We start from the raw sequence: 15259 nt of genomic DNA, 5'->3' as shown, positions 1-15259 counted from the left end.
GCGTGCCGGCTCTTAATTCCCGCATTGAGATTGCAAGCTTCCAGCAGCTGCACCAGTCTGCTTCCGTATGTCGGCAGTTGCTGCAGTGTGATTATTCATGGTCGCCTTGTATTTTCTGAACAAAAATAGATAGAATCACGCATCGCCTTTGGAGCACATTTGCCATCGATAGCAGGCCAGGTGAGTTCACACTGGCGAGTCGCGGAGGTCGCGCGACAGGCTTAAATCGATTTGTTACGCTCCCTCCCCGCTTTACATGTGCTTCGCGAACCGTAACTAATTGACCGAAATCGGTCGCCTAGAATACTAGCGCGACGTTTGCAACTCGCCAGTGTGAACTTGCCTTAAAGCTGCCTTCGCCGGTTTTCGAGCCAAGCGCTCCTTGCAAATTGATCTCGGCAGACCGGTAGCAATCACTGCCTTTAAATAGATTTTTCCGCGCACTTAAGACGTCCGCACAGTACCTTGATTCTATGTAGTGTGTAAAAAAAAAAGGACAGCCGTCAATCAGCTGATTGTTTTCTGGCTGCCATGTTTACGATGGCGGAGTATGTACGTGGAGGGATAAGGCTGAATCCTTTGAATCAGGCGGCAGCTCACGCCACCTAGCCGACGCTACCGACGCTTTTCCAGCGCCAGCGCACCCTCGCGGCAGCAAAAGTGACTGAAGAGCAAACTTAATTGCAAAATTGAGGACGCTTCTTCTTTTGCTTCATGTCGTTGAGATCGAAACATAGTTTTTTAGCGAAATAAAACATTCTTCAAATTGTTAACGGCGTGTTAACAGCAAAACTTTGGCATACGGTCCCTTATTGCGCAACTAAATGCTTCCTGGGAGGAACCCTACTATTAGACACCACAACCTCGTTGCCAATTGGTTGATTCCGCGGTCAACGACTCGCGGTGTCGTCATTTTGACGTCAGAGTCTCAAAATTGAGACAAAAACTCGTAATCGCGCCCCAGAACCCAGCTGAGAAATGGCAAGCAGCGGTGCTCCGAAGGCATCTTGCTGAAAGACTGTCCCTGCGTCGGCTGCTGCCCAAGTACTATATCGCTCAGTATGAGCTACACCGCTCGAGCGCTGGTCGGGCACTCTGCAAGGTTGTACAGTGGCACCGATCGTGCAGTGTATCCGAGGTATTTGGACAGAGTGTAGCTGTTGTTGCAAGCACGCATCACCTCCACTTGCTTGCTTTCCCCTTCACCCTCGCTTACAGTTGTGATATCAGTTTCCAAAATGATAACGGTAGCCGTCGCTTGACGCCCAAACTTCGTGCTCGGGCCAGCCTCGATTCACACTATTGGTGATATTTAGTGTGCCACTTTGCGCTTCATCATTTTGCTGAACGGGGTATGCCGAACTCAAGGTCCGCAGGGTAATGTGCGTGAAAGTGGCTGCTTGTAGCGGCCAGAATAAAGATAACACGTTCGTCAGCTAGCAGCATACCCCAGGTTCCCATACTGCTGAAGTCGTCTAAAGCAATCGCGTAGCCCTTCTGGCAGGAAAGGATTAAGCACTCATTCATTGATAAGTTTCGCACGCCATGTCTGATAGGTGGCAAATAGGCTGTATCATCTTGCAGTTTCTTCTTCTGATAAAACGAAATGAACACTAAAAAATGACAGCAATGTCCTTCAGATAAACGGGGCCGAGGACTTCCAGCGCGCTCGCTGGAACAGCCAAACTATATCCCGATCACTCCGAAACACGTCGGAATCGGCGCCACTGTGCAACTTTGCAGAGCGCTTGGCCACGCGCCTTCGCGGTGTAGCTCATACTGAGTGCGATAGCACAGAGGGCAAAATGCATGTCTATACTCCGTTTCATACATCAGGTGCAACGCTGCCAAAGCTAGCGCTCCTTTTTGCGCAACCTGCATCCGTGACAGAAAATAGTGCGTTGCTTGTGGTGCGCGAAAAATAACAAATGTTTTGCCGCCAGGCTTCGTGAATAATACTTTTCTCATCAGCGTGACAAAAAACGCTGCTATTGCGAGCGAATCAATCGAGATCTGTGATTTTGTATTTTGCGCTTGTCGTATTTTTCCATTTCACGTTTTCGCTTTCTCCGCAACCATGGACGTGTTTACTCTTTCCGTCCGGCTCGCTTTCACTACTGTACTTTCACTTTTGAGAAAATGGCGTCCTGCTCTGCGGCCGCGGCCACCTCTCCTGTACGCATTTTCGCGAAGGTTCGTGCATCCAAGCTGTCAAGGCACTCCCGTACCAGGATCCGTTTTCCGGAGAAGTCTGTTCGGGAAATACTGTGTGCTGTGAGCGAGGACACCGGAGTATCTCCCCGTACCATTGCCAAAATCAAGGCGGAGCGTCTGTGCGGGCCTGTGGCGTCTCCGAAGAAAAGACCTCGCGACGTGAAGATTCCAAGCTCGCAAGCAGTCAAGAATGACAGCTTCACAGTTCATGCCATCCGTCTGAAAGTGCACAGTATGTACACGAAGAGGGAAGTCCCAACACTGGACACTGTGCTAAAGGCTGTCAGTGAGGACGACGACCTGCCGAACTTCAAGAAAACCACATTGTGGAGGTTGATGAAGGACATCGGATTCACATTAAAAAAAAAAGGAAACGGAACCTTGCGCTGATCGAGCGAAGTGACATCATTGCCTGGCGTCGCAGGTACCTGCGGGCGATCAATGCATTCCGAGAACAGGGCAGGTACGAATCGTTCCTTGCTTGTTTTCTTACGCAACACGTTTAGACTGGCTTCACATAGAGCTTGATGTTAGCGTTGCAACCTCGTACTCGTGACAGTGATTGCTGCTTGAGAATGACACATTTAAAGGTAATCGTCTTAACCACGTTGCTGTTGCGGACCTTTTTGCGCAGAGATGACGTTTCACGGCCAGTTTTGCGCTACGTTTGGGTGGGGCACGTGCCTGCATGGGCCAGATTTAATCGCTAAATCCGAAATGGTGCGGCAAGCAAAAACAACAAAAAATGTCGTAGCACCGCAATGGGTAGTGCCATCTCGCCGTCACCGTTAGGAACGAATAAACACCCACCGTACACTGCCCCCTTGCTCCGGTGGTGCGAGTTACTGGCGCTACTGCTGCGAACGTTGGGAATTTTTGTTCGCAGTCGCCACAAGTGAAGAGATTTCAAATGTTACCGAATTAGTCAATTAACCCATGCAAACATACAGTGAATATAAACTGGCTACCAAATGCCGCCTGGGCGCGAAATATAAGCCCGAACAAGGGAGCAATAAAGCCGAGATAATTCTTTTTCTCGATTCTCTTTGAGTGGCTATTTGTGAGACAGTGGTCAGCAGTGTGTTTGTTGCAGTGCGCTGCCTGCTTACATGCTGCAGTATGTTTGTTTACTTGCAAGCATTAACTCGTGGACTCGGTTGTTTTGCATTTAAAGGTGCATCATCTACCTAGATGAAACCTGGGTCAACGCAGGGCACACAAAAGAATACGTCTCGCAGGACAAGACTGTGAAGTCATCGAAGGATGCCTTCCTGAAAGGTTTAACAACGGGATTGGCTGCGCTTTCGGGCAAGGGGGCCACTGGCTGTTTCCAGAATAAACCATTTCTCCCAAACACTGCGGGGTCAACATTATTTTTTGTCCTGTCTCATTTATCGAATATTTTTTCTTAGCGTTGTACAACTTTTTCTGCATTCTTACTTGACGATCCCACAGCTTGGAACTGTTTTTACCTGGCTGCAAGAAAATCCTGCCTGAGCAGCTTCTGCTCTTCTAGGTGAGCAGGGAAATAGAGACAAGCTGACTTGCCTCTGTACTGCCTTCATATATATTTGTGCACGACAACAAATCTGTAACTCTTGAGGCAGTACTATTTTCTGTCACTGTGTGAATCAACACTATGTTCTGAATTTAACAAAACGCAGGAAACAGGCCATATCGAGGTGGTGTGTGTAAAATATTTTGACCCATCAGTTTAAATATGCTGTTCTTTTGCCGCATATAATAGCCAATTTATTGAGCTATCTTCAATGACAAAGGAAAACGCGCTTTGCTTAAGAATGAAAGATACCTTAACAAAAACAAAAGAATTGCAGATATGTACAAGAATGTTACACATACACAGGCAGAAAATAGGCGATTAAGAAGTCTAGGTTACGTTTTCTGCGCTCCTGTATTCTAAATTCTAAACCAGCATTCTAAATTAACAGACATCTTGCTTCTCAACTTTTCGATCAGTAAAAAATAATTGCTCTCGCCAAGTCATTCGGGCTACTCTACAGCACAGTGCCAAAGTCGGTCCCAGACTCTTTTGGCGAAGACTGGATCAGCCGCTAACCGGTTGCTCAGAACAATTCATAACATGCCAGATACCTTAGGCGAGACCCACAAAAGAGTGGGTTCCTCGGCAATAGCGAAATCGAAAGTTGCAGACGGCCACTTGTTCACCGGGCCACGGCGGAGCACTCACCACTGTGCTGATTAATTAAACCCGACGAAGGAACGTCACCTTTCGCTCAAATCTCTAGCTTGCACCTAGAAAGTATAGTCACAATGCTGCAGAATTGGGAAGAAAACCGCCACTGCTGACCAAAAGCTGGTGCGAGCTCATTGACAACGAATTTCGGACAGCTCACATTAACGCGGTATGCATCAGATGAGCATATGCATGCAGTTTTTTTTAGAACATGGTATAATATTCAGGCGATTGTGAGCAAAACGAGATTTTTCTTTCAAGTCACGCGAAATGCAACTTGCGATGAAAAAAAAAGAAAAAAATGTGAGAAAAAAAGTTTCACCACGGGGATTTGAACCCATGCAACCCCATTGCCTGTCGTCTCTCCGTCCGGGCCGACGCGTTAGGCCACATTCTCTTTTTTTTTCTTTATTGCCTGGCTTTTACAAAGAAAATTGGACAAAACAAACAATCAACGAAACACAATAAACGCTAGGTACATACGACTCGTGGTCAGCCAGCATGAATCTTACTTCGTCTAATTGAAATTCAGGCAATGTGCAGAGCGGCTCTAGTTTTGAGAGCCACTCCGGTGGGTCCGCAGCGGCCTTCTGAATGGACAGAAACATGTCCATATTTTCGCGAAAGTAAATCCTGGCAGGTCTTGCGTCTGGATCACAATGGTAGCCTGCCATTCTGGAGCGCCATATACAGTGCAGGCCTGTCAGCATTATTAAGTCGAAAGGCACCCCATCCTCATTTTCAACAGATAAGTACCGAATGCCGTACGAGTCTATCGGAAATTCTTTCTTTAAGGTTCGCTGCAACACATCCCAAAAATAAACCCCTTCCCAACAGTGTAAAAAAACATGGTCTATTGTTTCCAGCTTCCTGCAAATCAAACAATGAGATCCCCTGGGTAAAAAGAATTCCTTTCCCTCTAAAAATTTTTTAACCGGCAAGGTTCCAGTGTGCAGCTTAAAAAAGGTTTTTGTTCCTGGCGGCACCTGCATTTTTTTCACTCTCTTTAAAATATCTTTGCCTGGGCCTCCACTGTACAAGGCCCTGTACAAGGGCACGGGGAAAACTACATCGCACAAAGCACGGTACAGTTTCTTTCATTTCACAGTGGACAGAAAGTCATTCGAAAACCGCGCGGAAAGAAACCTCACACTGGCAACGATTTCCCGGTAAAAACCGCTGACCCTACTGTAAACCTCTGCAGTTCCGACTATGTACTCCGGCAGCAGGCGCCGCAGCCTAACTTGGCATACGGTGTGCAAAAACGGGTCTCTTGTGTCCAGAAAAAAAAAACAAGAAACGATTCACCAGCTGCCGAAGAAACAAATGGCCCAGTCCCAGCCCACCTTCCTGTACCCGTCTGAACAGGTTGGTCCGGCTGCAGCGCTCTCAGTCAGACGACCAGATGAAGACGGCGAAAATTCTGTGCAGCTTTTGAATGTTTAACCGTGAACAGTGCAACACCTGCATGACGTACCAGAGCCTGCTGATGAAGAACGGGTTTGATTTATTCACAAATGAAAATTGGGTCACTGACCAAGTCGAAAGATGAAAAATGACGTTTCGGGTCCCATACGGGGCCCTTGTTCACAATAAGGCTGTCACAGAAGAAGGGATGGTTATATACGCTTCAGAATCTTCTGCAATCTTTTCACGTAAGTATGATGTAGCGTGCCCTGATTCTTGTTTAGCGTGTTGGCCGTTGTCTGGATGATTAGGGATTCTAGATGCAGTCTTGCAGATAGGTTTCTTTCCGTCGCCAAAATTTTCATTTGTGAATAAATCATGCTTCGCCCTGACCAGACGGTGTTCCGTCGAACCTTGGACTATGAAGAACAGGTTGCAAACAGTGGCTCTGGCAAAAATTGACAAGGTCGTCCCTTTCCACTTATCCGCTCTCTCCCGTAACTCTTCGACCTGCCCTGTCCAATACTGTTCGCTGTCACGGTACGCATCGAGCGGAACGCCCAAGTACTTGCATGGTGTCGTTGTCCAAGGCACACTGGCGAACCGTTCAGGCGTAGACGCCCACCCGCCATGCCACAGCCCGAGGCACTTCGACCAGTTAACCCCGCTTCCCATAGCTTGGCTGAAATCGCGTACACATTTAACTGTCTCGCTTATGCCTCCCTCGTCCACGGCAAACACTGCAATGTCATCAGCGTACGCTAAGAGCTTAACTTCGGCTGCTTGCAAACTGAATCCGTGTATATTCCTGTTTTTCAGTATCTTCAAACAAAGGGTCTCCACATAAATACAAAATAAAAGGGGGCTGAGGGGACAGCCCTGGCGCACCGAACGCTGCACGCTAATGGGGTCCCCCAGACTCTTGTTAACGATCAATCTCTTCGTGCAGTTCCGGTACGCCAGGGCCACACCCTCGCGAATAACAGAACCAACATTAACATGGCCCAATACTGCAAACAAAAGTTCGTGGGCGACGCAGTCAAATGCCTTTTCTGAGTCGATCTGGAGAATTGCCACCTGGCCACTAGTGTCATCACAGCATTCTAAGACACTGCGCGCAACGTGAATATTTGTAAAAATAGACCGCCCTTTAATCCCGCAGGTCTGATGCGGACCAACTAAGTAATGAATCACGGTCTGGAACCTTCGCGCCGGAACCTTCATGTAAATTTTGTACTCGACGTTCGTGAGTGCTATCGGTCGGTATGCTGTTACCAATCGTAATCTGTCTATGTCGTCCGTTTTGGGAATCAGCACAGTATGGGACGAACCGTAGGATGGAGGCAGTGCTTTTATTTTAGAGGATTCATTAAAGATAACCTTCAAGACCGGGGAAATTCCAAGTTTAAATTCTTTGTAGAATGCCGCACTGAACCCGTCGGGTCCAGGCGACTTACCTGGGTTCAAACTGTCTATTGCTTGCGCAACTTCCTCTTGAGTTATGTCCTGCTCTAATCGTTCTTTAGTTTCGTCCTCCAGACGCGGCATCTCAGCTAGTAACGCCTCCTTAAATGTGATAGCATCTACCGGATGCGATGCGAAGAGCGCCTGGTAATGCTCGAAAAAAGCTGCTTTGATGTGGTCGATGTCCGTTTTTAAAACACCTCCCCATTCTATTTCGTTAATGTGATTTCTTTCGGCACGGGCCTTTTCTAAACCAAGCGCTCGTTTCGTTGGCGCTTCCCCTGCAGCCATGTCTTCTGCCCTTGCCCTCACCAATGCTCCCCGATAACGTTCTTCTTCGATAAGCTCTAGCTTTTGTTTGGTTTTTCTTATGTCTTCTATCCAATTACCAGGCTCTCGGCATTCCTGTTTTATCGTCTTCTGAAGCAGTGCCTTTAGCTCCATTTCCTGTTTTTTTTCCTCATGACGTATACAGGTGGCTCTTTCTATGGCTTTTAATTTTAAAGTTTCTTTAGTGAGCTCCCACTGCTGCCACATCCTCATGTTGCTACTTGGTTCTATTTTTGCTATTTCTTCCCTTACAGCTCGGTTATAAAATTCGTCCTGAAGTAGCTTGTCGTTTAACTTCCACATTTCCCACGAAAAACCATTCCCCTTCATAACGATTCCTATGCAGCATTGAACCAAACAGTGGTCAGAGAAAGAAACTGGCAGTACTACATAACTATTGCATTTAGGTACAGTATCCGCGGATGCATAAATGCGGTCTAGCCGTGCGTGACTTGAGCCCTCCAATCGTGTGTACTTTACAGCACGCACTCCTTCAAGACACTCGGCCACATCCTCGAGGTTGCAGTTAACAATCATTCGTAACAACACTTGAGTGCTCTTATCTCGGAAACTTCGGACGCTTGACCTGTCGCGCGCACTAAGGACACAGTTGTAATCGCCCATAACAATGAGCTGTCTGTCCGTGCGAAGCCGTTCTTCGACACTTTCAGAAAACGCGGCTCGGCCATCAACCGCATTAGGTGCGTACAGGCAAACAATGCGCCAGTCAGTGTTGCACAACGAAAAATCTATCGACACGTATCGACCCGACAAGCGCGAATGATGACCGTGAACCACTAGCCCGGGTAGCTTCTTAACAAACAGAATACAACCAGCCGATGTGCCCACCGCATGGCTAACAACAGCAAAATATCTAGACGTGAAACGTCGCACCATGCTCCCGGTCTCTTCCTCACCGTCGACTTTAGTCTCCTGCACTGCCAGTATAGGCACCCTGCACCCGCCAGGCACCGCCACCGTCGAGGCTGCGTTCAGCTCCCCCGCGCGGCCAGTTCCTCGTCCCTGTCAGGAAGGCTCGCCCCGCGACTTCGAAGGGATGGCGTCTGCTAGCGGCTGCCGCTGTTCGTAGAGGCGGGATTTCGACCTATGCATTCATGAGGCTGAAAAATTCTTTCGAGGAGCGAACGTCAGGAAAGGAACGAAGCTTTTTGAAGCAGGCCATGTACACAATGTGAAAGAGGTGGTGTCGTGCGACGGGAGCGAATCTAGCTCCGCGGTGCATTGCGCAGACAAGCATCACTGCGGCACCGAAAACGATCAAATCAACGCTAAGAAATATTTATATTTAATACCTGTCAGCGCTGCACTCACTCAATTTTTTTTTATGTAGCTATCTTCCCGTAGACAGCGTGCAGCCGCCAGTTGCAGTTGCAAGGCAGGCAAATGTAAACACGCTGCTGCCGTTGCCGTGTTTTTGGAGCGGTGTGAAACGCTCTCCAAAACGAGCCACCTGCAAGCCTGGGGTGTTCCTGCATTTAGAAAGGCTTACCCTGAACTTTTAAAGACGGCCAGGCGGCATAACATTGACGGTGTTTAGTAAGACATGATGTTGGGCTAGTCGGTTCATGATTAGAGCGAAACAAAACTGCGCGAAGACGACGGGACAAAAGAAAGGCACGAATACACACACACAAAGCGCAGACTTCCAACTGATTTTATTTTGTAAAAGCAGGGTGCCTATAAAGGCAATCACAGCAAACTGTGTTTAGAAAACTCCAGTTTCTGAGCGAACGGCGCAAACCTGACTTCATAACATTCTTGTTTGCCGCACCTCCGGTGTTCGATGTGGAATACCCTGTCAAAACTACGCCTTGAAATGATGTGCCAATTGCGTAATCTGCCACTCATATTTTCTCTTTTGCCAGCAACTGCCAGGCCATTATCGCTACAACACGTGCGTCAGTATTTTGGTGATATGAAATGTCCAATGAACGATCTTTTGCAAGCAGAAGGGAATGCGAGCTGCGGCGAAGCGCCTGTGCGCACTGAAACTCCTGCGGAAAACAAAGCTTTCTGACTGGGATTCTGCAAAAAAGGAGTATCCTGGCTATTTCATGCAGGATTCTTGCAGAAAGCTTGTGCTCAAAAAGCAGAATTTCATTGCAAGGTTTGTTTAATTTCTATGCATTTAGTAGAAGTGCCCTGATTCTTCGACATTAGGATTTATGATTATTGTACGAAATTATCACCCAGTCGTTCAAACGTGGAGGCAAAGATTTATCAGGCGCATGTTGCCGTTGCCCCTGAAAACGTGCCTTTACTGTCGAAAAAGACGCTGGACGACAAGGCGCAGTGGAAGCGAGCAAGGATTCCGCGCATAGCTGAAACTAAGGTAAACGATTCTTTGCAGCGCTAAATTTGGGCTTCTTCCTCAGGTGTGACTGCGGGCGAGTTTCGGCGTGGCTTTTTGAGCCCACATATTGTTGACAGCCAAGTCAATGACCGAAAATCCTGGGTGCAAGAAAAGGGAAGGGTTCCCAGAGAGCCACTAGCATTCCTCCGAGTCTGCTGAATTTGCCATGAGTCAAAAACCTGTCTAGGAGGTAATGCATGAGTCAAGTGTAGCGTCTTCCGCACGGGTTTGACCATTGTTTGACCAGAAACCGCGCGCGCGTGTTGCCCGTCGCGAAGGGTGGGCCGTCTCCCAATGTCGCGTTGGAAATCCATAAAAACTTTGTCCGAGGCGAATTTCTATATGTATTATTGCATCCTGCAACACAGCAATGTGTCCTGCTGTTGTTATGTGCCATTTTGAGCTCGGGAAGGAGGCGCACAACTGCTGCGCGACGACGCGCGCAACACAGCGAGAGCTGTGAGGCTGACCCCGCCTTCCTGACAGGGTCGCGCGCGCCGCCGCCAGTGGCGCGAGCGTCGCGCGGAAGTTAGATGCGCAGGGTGCCTATACCAATATCTTGCTCCGTTGTAAGTCGGTACAGCTGGCTTTGTTTTCTTTTACCTGCCAGGCCTCTGACGTTTAGGGTGGCGACTTTAAACGGAGTCGCAGAAGCCATTTTAACTTAGGAAGAAGAGACCGAAAGCACGGTGCTTACCTTCCGCGCCTAGCATGTCGCTAGACGATGCCGTCGCCGCCGGTGTCATCCGGCGCGAGCACGTGCTCCTGGTCAGGAGGCGCATTGTCGCCGCCACACTTCTCAGCCGGAACCTTTGGCCGCGGCCGCCGACTGGCCCGTCGTGCTTGCGGCGTCTTTGCAGGCATTAGACCGCACGGCCACAGAAGAGCGCGGAGTGATACACCTCTCTTTATTTTGGTTTGGTGTTTGTTTGGTTTGGTTTCGTGTTTATTTTCTTTCAAAAATGAAAGGGGAAGCCAAAGAAAACGGCGGTAGGCCTGACTAGGCCTTGGCTCCCTGACAAGGCTACTTCCGTAGCCTTGACAGCGTTGCACATGATGTATGAAACAGAGTATAGAACGGCCGAACTGCGTGCTGCCGGCCGCTCAGAGCTACGTGCGCGACGTCTAGCGATATAACGCCAGGTTCGAGACGACGGAGTGTGGGCATGCGCTGCCAAACTGATAGCCCTGCCCGTTGTTAGAGATGGGGCTTCTATCCCACCGCTGGAACCAGTGTTAAAGATGGGGCTACAATCCCACCGCTGGAACCAGAGTTGAAGACGGAGGGGTCCTGGAGAAGACTAACTCGTTTAGCCCCACAGGTACCGGCTCCGAATGACGTTGTCGGACTGCGCTATCGAGGAAACTGTACAGAAGGGTTTATTCTACATATTTACAGATGAGAATCGAATCGAATGCTCCGATCACACAACGACATCCCGTTAAATACGGTTCGCGTTCCCCAGATCCCTGGCTGGGGAACTTAGTTCGAATAACGTTGTCCAATCGGATGGGCCATTGATGACGCTGGCGGTACCACCCACGGCACGGGGCGGTGCTGAAGCTCTCTCGCTCTCTCGCTCTCTCACAGCTCGGGGGATGAGAAGGGGAACACCAACAAACACTGAGGTGTCGCCTTGTCCACTGGGGCTAGTCTTCTGTGCGTTGCCGCCGCGGGAAAGGAGAATCCCGCAGTCTCCCCGCAGGTGAATGACCTCCTCGAACTCCCCCGCCGGATGGCCGAAGCACGAGACCTCTTCGAGTACACAGCATCTTTCAATTAGCAGCCTCGCTCGGCGTGACCTTGTGTAGCATCACCTCGTCCGGTGACCCGAAGACCGACTCGGCCAACGTATACCGCTGCTTCCGCCGTGCTTCCTGTGCATTTCTGCTTCCACCGTTGCTGCTGCTGTCGCAAGCTCTCGCCGCATCTTTGCCTAACGACGACACTCGTCTGACAGTAATTTCTCCCAGGCCCGAGGGACACAGCGCCCTTCGATCGGTTCGGAGGTTCGGTGATTTGGAGTGCAACAACCCCGTCCGTCGTCGTCTATGCTTCTGCCGCCGGCGCCAGGCCTCGTAATATCCCTTGCTTCGCGATGAGTCACACGCGGCTCCCAGGACCACGTTGTCCACTCTTAACAGCTCGTCCGCGGCCCGAAAAATCTCGAATGGCCAGCGTTCACGACTGCTGGGCAGGAAGAGATGAGGCCGGAGTCGGGTGGAAGGGCTGGTTTCCAGAAATGGCATCCAAGCTCGAACATTCAACAAAGAATGGCATCAGTGGACTGTTCCACGAGACAGGGCACTGACCCACAAGCAAGCGCTCGGAATTTGCCAAAGACCCACCAGGCTTCCCACAATGACAAAAAAGGTTTACTAAAACGACTGAATTTTGGCGTAATTTTGGTGCCGAGAAAGCGCAAAATATCCCCATTGAAATCGCCAAAGACGGACTGCTTGGACCAAGGTTAAAAACAAAAACCCACACACAGTAGGTGGTCCTACCAAGTACTCCTGTCTACAACAATCGGCTGAATCCATCAGCATTTCCGTGCGGTTTTCCGCTCCTGAAACGCATCGAGAAATTGTTTTTGGAGACCAGGACTCCGTCTAAGCAAGCGACCATTTTTGGGGGGACAAAACTGTCATAAGCATGTTTGAAACGATGGTCAGTCTCAAATATGAACTTTGCGCCGTTCAAGTAACTCTGGTAACCCGACAACATCTGTGCCGCCTAAACCAAACGCGCGCTCTTTGTCTAAAGCGCTTAACGCTTCTCTACATGTCAGCCTGCGGCTGACGTACTGAACATGGTGCTCTTCGTGGCCGTCGCCAACTTGACTTAAAATAGCACCCAGTCCTCTATCACTGACGTCACACTGAACTTCTTTAACAAAATAAGTGGCCCGAATCAAAGGTTTGGACACGAGCGCTTCCCCCAGACGAGTTTTCTCTTCGGTCATTTAAGTGTACGTCAGTGAGGCTCCCTTTTCGTAAGGTGTCAGTCAATCAAGGGATCAACGCTCCGTCTACGCGACGCTAACGTAGTTCTACTCGAGCTGCACTCCTGTGAGTGCCCTTATCTCTTGGTAGCATGGGAAATCGACACCTGTGATTTCTAACTCAGTGACACCATAGCCTTTGTCTAAGGTAAGGAAAAAAAACAGTAACCTCCGATCAACTCGTTTTAACTCAAAAAGTAGCCTTTCCCTTCTTGATTTCATAAACACACACACAAAAAAAAGGAGTAAAAAAAGAAACAGCTACTTCGAATCGCCACGCGGGGGGGAAAGCTGACTCCCCTCCGCCGAGTTGAAAGGATTAGTCTTTCAGACGCGCCCGCCGGGGTCGCGCTTTGACTGATCGTACTGCGGTCAACTCGTGACAAAAGGCTGCAGAAAAAAACGATCCCCTACTCTCACCGTCGTTTCCGCGCCCCCTCGAGACTCTCCGAAAACCTTGGTCGCGCCTACAATGTCGATAACCGACTCTGGCTCTGGACAACGAGTAGTGACCAGCGCGAGAAGGTGCCTCTTTCTCTCGCCCCAAGCAGGAAGCTCGGCTACTCATTCGCCATGCGCGCTTCCTAGAATGCGGGGCCAAAAGTGAAGGACGATTAGTTTTCAAGTGCGCCCGCCGAACACGCCTGCATGTGTCGTCTCGATTGTTCGACGCCTGCGTTCGCATGCGCTGAGTACCGTGCAACCTGGCGCCTCCTGTTTTGTCGGGCCGCCTTGCCCTTTCTCTTACTGGCCCTTTGTCAGGACGACGCGGTCTAGGTTTTCCTGCAGGCCGATGCCCCTTGATGCACTTCGCGCCTGTTTTGCTTGGAAGACGCGCTCTCCCCTTTTCATTACTGCGGCCAGCCTTTGACTCGCGTGCCGCCTGACCAGTACCTGCAGTTGCAAGTCTATGAGGCGCAACGCGGGAAGGCTTCGCCTTTCCTTCCACCGCATTTCTTTCTTTCGCACCTGTCCGCGCAACCGAATTTAGGGCTTTGAATTTGATCCGCTTTCTCTTGGCCCTCTTCCTTTTTCTGCGCCTAGACTGTTCCGCGTGCGTCTCCTGATCATACCTAGCTACCTCTAGTTTCTCAGTCGCACTTTGGAAATTTTCCTCGAATTCAAAACTGGCCTCTGTGCCTTCGCAGCAGAGTGCCAGATCCACGCAGCTGACAGACGGACATGAAACTGCCCCTAAGATCCCCAGCTCATTCCCTCGGGAGTTGTCCTCTCCAGCTTGCCTGTCGCTCTGCGCGCCATTCTCTGCATTGCAATGCTCAGCTACAACTGAGCCCGCCTGGCTGTCGCTCTGCGCGCCATTGTCTACATTGCAGTGCTCAGCTACAACTGAGCCCGCCTGGCTGTCGCTCTGCGCGCCATTCTCTCTACTGCAGTGCTCAGCTACAACTGAGCCCGCCTGGCTCTTATGGCTATCCTTTTCCTCGGTAGCCTCGCATTCTTCTTGTGCCAGTATTACCAAGATAGCCTCTCCGGAGCCCCTGTCACTGAAGCCACTGTGACATCCCAACTCGCTCTTACCGCGGTTGTTACTCTCAAAAGGGGTTTCCGCTGTTTCTACCTCGAAACCTTTTCCGATATTAAAATCTCCCTTTTCGCGGTCCTGCCGTTTTGACGCCTGTATCGATTCTACTGAAAGGGTCGCGCTCGTAACAGTCCCGACAAAGTTGTCCGTTGCCACTCCTGCCTCACTTGGAGGAGAATCCTCGCACTCGTGTCGTTGAGACGCTATCTCGGAATGCTCTTTCTTAGCATTACGTCCAACCACTCCGGACACGGTCTCGGATTCTGCGGCTTCCCTTGGACCACCGCACCGGTTGAACGCGTTCTCTGCCACTTCCATCGTGGTGTCGCGATTTATCAACTCGGCTACGGTCACGGACCTTGCGGGTCTTACCTGCGGACCTACTTCATAAGCATCGCTTGCTCTTTCAGGAGTTCCGGTTCTCACACTACCGCCCTTTCTTCGCAGTTCGTTTTCAAGTTCTATCTTTAGTTTCCTGATTTCATTTTCAACCTTCCACTTTTGCCGTTGCCGTTCCCGTTCGTTCTCTTTTTCCCACTCCCGATCAGCTGCTATTTTCTCCCGCTCGGCTTTCTCTTTAGCCTCTTGGTCGTGTTTTTCTTTGCGGGCTTTTTCCCCCTGTACCAAATTCCACGTATCTACCAGTAGTCGATCGTTATTCTTGACCTGTTCATGAATGAATTCGCACAGTTCAATTTTGGTTATTT

Source organism: Amblyomma mixtum, chromosome 10 (assembly GCF_055824585.1).
Source record: "Amblyomma mixtum isolate Tamu chromosome 10, ASM5582458v1, whole genome shotgun sequence".
Lineage (NCBI taxonomy): Eukaryota > Metazoa > Arthropoda > Arachnida > Ixodida > Ixodidae > Amblyomma > Amblyomma mixtum.
Note: the sequence above shows the minus strand (reverse complement) of the source record.